Source organism: Nanorana parkeri, unplaced genomic scaffold (assembly GCF_000935625.1).
Source record: "Nanorana parkeri isolate BGI_ZX_2015 unplaced genomic scaffold, ASM93562v1 scaffold1354, whole genome shotgun sequence".
NCBI classification, from domain to species: domain Eukaryota; kingdom Metazoa; phylum Chordata; class Amphibia; order Anura; family Dicroglossidae; genus Nanorana; species Nanorana parkeri.
In genome coordinates this window covers 351,950-358,373 of record NW_017307622.1, presented here as the reverse complement: position 1 = coordinate 358,373, position 6,424 = coordinate 351,950, and positions in this window count along the sequence as shown.

The following is a 6,424-nucleotide window of genomic DNA, read 5'->3' as shown; positions in this document are numbered from 1 at the left end:
CCCCCCCCCAAATGTTTTACGTTGGGTTTATCCCGGATGACCCCCAAATGTTTTACATTGGGTTTATCCCGGATGACCCCCAAATGTTTTACGTTGGGTTTATCCCAGATGACCCCCCCAAATGTTTTACATTGGGTTTATCCCGGACGAACCCCCAAATGTGTTACATTGGGTTTATCCCGGATGACCCCCAAATGTGTTACATTGGGTTTATCCCGGATGACCCCCAAATGTGTTACATTGGGTTTATCCCGGATGACCCCCCCAAATGTTTTACATTGGGTTTATCCCGGATGACCCCCAAATGTTTTACGTTGGGTTTATCCCAGATGACCCCCCAAATGTTTTACGTTCGGTTTATCCCATATGACCCCCCTGTGACGGACCCGGTACTCAGGATGAGTATGTCCGCCGCTGTCTTCTTCCTTGCTGAGGAGATATTGCAACCTGAAGATCCTTAGCTCCCAGTTTCCCCAGTCACTAGTCGGGACTCAGTGTAGGGTGAAACAAACTCTGGTTTATTGAGCAACTGCACAAACTTTTATACAGCAAGTGATCAGATCAGAATATAATCCCATCACATCCCCCTTCCCAGAAATCCTGTCTTCACAACACCACAGGTGTCCACCTGCTAAATAGCTCCAGACAGCCATAGCAGAGCCTGGCCAGAATGTCATTGTTCTGAGCTCCCTCAGAGAACAATGGGAGATAACAAGGGCTGGTGCTGATGGTCTTTCCATAACCAGGTCACTCAGCATAACGCACTCAAACATAACTCCACACTAGGGTTGCCACCTTTTCTTCCATCGAAACCCGAACACTCTAGCAACACACGGAAATTTTCTTGGAAGAATGAGTTGCGGCTTTTTCATATGTAAATAGTGCCGCCCCTTCATATGTAAATATCACAGTTGAGACTATTTTCAGTGGGGGGCCAGTAGCCACTATCTTAATTTTGGTTTCTCCTGTGTGCCTGACATCTTGTGTCCGGCTTTCTGCTGCCATGAAACCCGGACACAGCATTCAAAACCCGAACTGTCCGGGTGAATCCTGGACAGGTGGCAACCCTACTCCACACCAATACACATTTAACTCCTAAACTGATCACCATGTTGTCACATAGCTCCCCCAAGTTAAAGGATGGCAGACCCGGTGAGACCCTCTACGGCTCCACTTGGGGATGTCCATGATGTTAGTCACCCTCCCAGTTCCATTTGGCGAGATAGTCCATTGGCATTCTGTTTCCCAGGCCGGTATTGGATTGTGAAATTGGACGTCTGTGGGGCCAGGCTCCTCCGCAACAGCCGTCCATTGGCCCCGGACACCCGGTTCAAACAAACAAGGGGGGTCTCCATAATACTAGGTCCATAGTCGCTGGGAAGGAGGCTGGCCGCCAACCCTCTCCAGGAGCCCAGGTCACGGTGGGTTCCGTGACATTTCTTCCCCACCAAAGGTAGTCTAATTAGGTCCCAGTCCCCCAAATGGTCTGGACCTGCATTTGTCAGGCTGCATAAGTCCACATATTCCGTCCCAAGGACATCCTGCCTCTGCTGCTGGGGAGGACATTCCTGTATCCCAATTTGTTGCTGGGGAGGGAGGTTGACCACCTCCTCTCCCGGATTGCTGATCTGCCATTGGGGAGAGAGGTTGACTACCTCTTCTCCTTGGCACTCTGTTGCCAGCTCTTCAGCTGGGATCAGTAGTTCCTCTGCATCAGCCTGCTGTTGGGGAGAGGGGCTGCCTGGCTCCCTGGAGCTTCAGAGGTGTTGCCGGTGGTGGGCAGAGGTCAACAGCGCTCTGCTCTGATGCCAGATCTCCTGCTGGGTCTAGTAGTGCCACTGCATCGGCCTGCTGTTGGGGAGAGGGGCTACCTGCCCCAGCTCCCTGGAACTCACTCTGCTGCTAGGGAGAGAGACTGTCTGCCTCCTCTTCCTGGAACCCTGTTGCCAGCCCTTCAGCTGGGAGTGCATGGGGCAGCGGTTCCTCCGCATTAAAATCTATAAGGTCCCCCATGTCTGAAGCTGGTGATGAGGGTTGGCCACCATCTCTCCCTGGAGCTTTAGGGGGGCTATGGGTGCGGGGCAGAGGATAGCAGCACTCTGCCCTGTTGCCAGCTCTTCTGCTGGGACGAGTAGTTCCACTGCATCTGTGGTTGCTGGGGCATGCTGTTGAGCAGTGTCGAACAGTCTTTTGTATGCCTGTTCCAGCTCCCATTCTTGAGTAATTAAAAAGTCCAGATCAGTCCTCAATCCGAGCTGACTGGGGAGTTCCAACTCCGTAAAATCACGTATGTCCTCCCACCTCCACTGCTGTGCACTCCCAAATTGTGGATCCTCCTGGAGCGCCTCAAATATAAGTCCCGGGCCGCCGAAGTCATAGCCCTCTGTGGGATCATTGTTCTCCAGCCATGGACACAATTGGGTGACATACCACTGCAGCGCCCGGTACCCGTCATCCAGCATCAGTTCTGTTTGGAGCAGCCAATCCATCTCCGACAGCCATTCCTCCCGGGGGCTCCGACAGCCATTCCTCCCGGGGCTGCTCTCCCAGGAAAGGCAAACGAAAGTCCCATTGCAGCCAGTATCGTTCCTCAGATGTAGGGAGGACCTTGCCACAATAGTGCTGCTGCAGTTGAAGAGTCTCCGTCCAGATCTCCCGGCGCAAAGCGTCTCTCCTTCCCAGCATATCCTGGGCAGAACCAGGATTGGCGCGCTGGTGGTTTGAATGTCTCCTTAGGCAAGGGAGAGCATCCCACCGCTTGCCACCAATGTGACGGACCCCCGTACTCAGGATTATATATGTCCGCCGCTGTATTCTTCCTTGCTGAGGAGATATTGCAACCTGCTGATCTATAGCTCCCAGTTTCCCCAGTCACTAGCCGAGGCTCGAGTGTTGGTGAAACAAACTCTGATTTATTGAGAAACTGCACAAACTTGTATACAGAAAGTGATCAGATCAGAATATAATCCCATCACATCCACCTTCCGCTCCCTAGACAATCTGTCTGCTCAACACCACAGGGCTTCCCCTGCTAACGAGCTCCAGACAGCCATAGCAGGAGCCTGGCCAGAATGTCATTATCCTGGGCTCCTCCAGAGAACAATGGGAGATAACGAGGGATGGTGCTGATAGTCTTTTCATAACCAGGTCACACAGCATAACGCACTCAAACATAACTCAATACCAATACACATTTAACTCCTAAACTGATCACCCCCAATGTTTTATGTTGGGTTCATCCCGGACAAACCCCCATATGTTTTTTGTTGGGTTTATCCCGGATGAACCCCCAAATAGTTTACGTTGGGTTTATCCTGGATGAACCCCCAAAAGTTTTATGTTGGGTTTCTCCCGGATGAACCCCCAAATGGTTTATGTTGGGTTTATCCCGGACGAACCACCAAATGTTTTACGTTGGGTTTAGCCCGGATGAACCTCCAAATGTGTTACGTTGGGTTTATCCCGGACGAACCCCCAAATGTATTTTGGGTTTCTCCCGGACGAACCCCCAAATGTTTTGCTTAGCAAACTAATACAGCTATTTGCTTATCTGATTCTTGCCGTAAAACATACAACAAATGCTACATACACAATTACTTACAGGTAAAACATTACATAAACATACCAGCTGCTGCATTCATACACTATACCCTTCTCTATAACATGCACTAGTTTCTATAGGGGGATACACTAACAATAATTTGACTTCGACTGTTCTGGTCTACAAATTCCGTATGGCTTCTTGTGGCTTAGTGTTGTCCTCTGGTCCAAGTGAGGTCCCCTGATCCAAGTGAGGTCCCCTGATCCAAGTGAAGTCCCCAGATCCAAGTGAGATCCCCTGATTCAGTGAGGACCCCTGATCCAAGTGAGATAAGTATATGTATAAAGTCACTCGCACTCCAATAGAATTTCAAGTTAAAAATGGTTTATTGACTCAATTGCTATCACATCATATAGCGGCGTTTCGGAACAACAGCGGTTCCTTCTTCAGGCATACATTCTGTGCATCTGCAGTCACTTTGGCACCCACCCTACTCTAAGGGTATTGTTTGGTCAGGAGTGCGATGGGTACACTGGATTCTGATCAAAGTGAGGTCCCCTGGTCTAAGTGAGGTCCCCTGGTCTAAGTGAGGTCCCCTGGTCTAAGTGATGTCCCCTGATCTAAGTGAGGTCCCCTGATCTAAGTGAGGTCCCCTGATCCAGTGAGGTCCCCTGATTCACTAAGGTCCCCTGATTCAGTGAGGTCCCCTGAATCAGTGAGGTCTCCTGATCTAAGTGAGGTCCCCTGATCCAGTGAGGTCCCCTGATTCAGTAAGGTCCCCTGATTCAGTGAGGTCCCCTGATTCAGTGAGGTCTCCTGATCTAAGTGAGGTCCCCTGATCTAAGTGAGGTCCCCTGATTCAGTGAGGTCCCCTGATTCAGTGAGGTCCCCTGATCTAAGTGAGATCCCCTGATCTAAGTGAGATCCCCTGATCTAAGTGAGGTCATTACGGAATTAGGCAAAACAGTTATATTGTTTCTTCTTCTATTTTTTTTATTCTGGCTGTAAGTGAAGAAACAACATGTGATCTCTGTTTTGTTGGAATGTATACAGTGATGTGGCGATTGGTTGAAGGTGTAACAGAGTCTATTCCAACGGTGATAACATTGTAACAATAAACCAGGACCCGTGATCTCCCTTTACCCGCAAGCGGTGAAGGATACAAAGTTTTCCCTCCAGGAACAGAAGCAATGGGCAGAGGAAGGCCGAGCCATCAATGAGCCGCATAGCCGGGACACACGGGAATCTTGTTGATCTCGGGGTGTATGTGTATTTTGGATCTTCATCCAGCAATGGTCGGTGCGGAGAATAGAGGAGACATCACAGCGCCTAGAAGGCCGGGGTGCCAGGGCCGGATGGCGGTGATAAATGAAAAGGTTATAAAAACACGATGAGGCTTCCAGGTCGCTGTGTACGCGGGAACGCTTCACAATTCGCCGCACGTTCGTTTCCAGCTTCCGGAACACACAAGTTTTGCCAGAAAATTTTGGCTGATAAGTGGTCCAGGAGTATATTTTGTTTTATGTGGCGGTGACCAGGTAGCCGCCAGGTTTATAATTTATTATTAGGAGGTATTTATAGAACGGCAACAATGTATACAGCATTGTATATATCGAACGTTCACATCAGTCCCTGGCCTCAAGGAGCTTACAATCTAAGGTCCCTGTCTCACACACATACACACACACACAGCACTAGGGCCAATTTAGACGGCCACCAGTTACCTAACAGCATGTATTTGGAGTATGGGAGGAAACCCGGACTACTAGGTGCAAGCACAAGTAGAACATGCAAACTCCATGCAGACAGACACCCCCAATACTGCAAGGCAGGGGGGCTAACTAAGCCACTGAGCTGCTTTTGTCAGTACTGAATGAATGGGGCGTGCACCAAACGTTCCCTGGAGGTGAATCCATCGCTGTAATTTGAAGTACATGGTACAGGAAGATTCACCTTCAGAGTGAATGTTAGTAATGAATAATACATTGCATGGACAAAAGTTTCTGCACACCTATAGGAGCTTTCTGGACATTTCATTCCAATCCATGGCCGTTAATATGGAGTTGACCCCCCCGGCCGTTAATATGGAGTTGACTCCCATGGCCATTAATATGGAGTTGACTCCCTTTGAGGCTATAACATCCTTCACTCTTCTGGGAAGGCTTTCCACAAGCTTTGAATTGTCTGTGAGAATTTGTGTCCATTCGTGAGGTCGGGTACTGTTGTTGGATGAGAAGACCGCACTCAAAACTCATTCCAATGGCGTTCAGTAGGGTTGAGGTCAGGTATTGATGTTGAAACAGGAGATCTGGCTCATAATTCATCCCACCGGTGTTCAGTAGGGTTTAGGTCATGTACTAATGTACGATGAGAAGACCTGGGCTGGCTCACAATCTGCATTCCAATTCATCCCAAAGATGTTCAGTAGGGTTGAGGTCAGATACTCTTCTGGGGGACCCAGGACCACCGCAAGGTAGTTCAGGATGGAGAGCGGGGAGCAGAGCGGAGAACGTCCGTTCTCCGCTCTGCTCTGTGTAAACACAGACAACAACGCTGCACTCACAGCCTTCCCGTCTCAGCTGTCACAGATGCTCAAACTCCTGTATTGGAGGTGCCAGGTTCAATAAAGAGAACCTGTCACCTGCAAATGCTATCACACAGGGGGCTGTTAGCTCCTGTGTAATAGCAATAAAGTTAAGTGAAAAAAATTAAATAAAAATTGATAAAAAGCAAAAAAATACAATAAATACAAATTTTAAAAAAGTAAAAGATAATAAGAAATAATAACTAAAATAAAAAAAAATCAAGAAACAAAAAAGGGATAAAAAAAAGTAAAAAATAATAAAATAAAAATGATTAAAAAAAGTAAAAGATAATAAGAAA